Below are 806 nucleotides of genomic sequence, written 5' to 3' on the forward strand. Positions count from 1 at the left end.
GTATTTATCTCATGATGGAATACAATTCAGCTCAAAATTGCATTTATTTTTTTCAAAAAGTTGTGAATTCGCTCCGTTCTGATGCATTGACTTGTAGACAAATACAGTATATCCATGTATTTCCTCGTTGAGGCTGGTATCTGGGTCAAAACTGTGCAGCTGGACATCCCTAATATTGCTCACCATTTTTGTTGCACTTGTAATATTAAGATGGAGGTGTGAGGGGCCTGCGACAGACTGGCGACCTGTCCAGGGTGTACCCCGCCTTCGCCCATCAGCAGCCGGGATAGGCTCCGGCACCCCCGCGACCCCGAAAGGGAAGAAGCGGTCAAGAAGATGGATGGATGGATGGGTGTGAGGGGCTGTAAGCTCGCAGGAGAGAGTGTAAACAGATGGATGATGGGAAATGGGGGTAGGGTTACTCTGCAGCAACATTCCTGCTTAAAAGTATGTCCTAGAAACCAAAACAGGTCCATTGATTTTGACTAACAACGGCATAATCATAATTATTATACAAGGAAATTGTTTTAAAAATAGCTTAAAAGATGATTGGATCTCAATCTCAATCCAGTAATGTTAAAGTATGACAGTTTAATTTAGGCAATTTGTTTATTTTCCAGCCAGCACAAGCAACTATTTATATATAAATATATTATTTTATCTGGTACCTTTTTATGTGTTAAAATAATAATAAAAAAAGGATGCAATTATTTACACACAGTTATTAAAAAAACACATTTGAATGTTTGCTTAATTTCAAGTGCAAATCTCTTAATTATGATATAAAAACACTTTAAAGCCAGACT

This window comes from Oryzias melastigma, linkage group LG16 (genome assembly GCF_002922805.2).
Source record: "Oryzias melastigma strain HK-1 linkage group LG16, ASM292280v2, whole genome shotgun sequence".
NCBI lineage: Eukaryota > Metazoa > Chordata > Actinopteri > Beloniformes > Adrianichthyidae > Oryzias > Oryzias melastigma.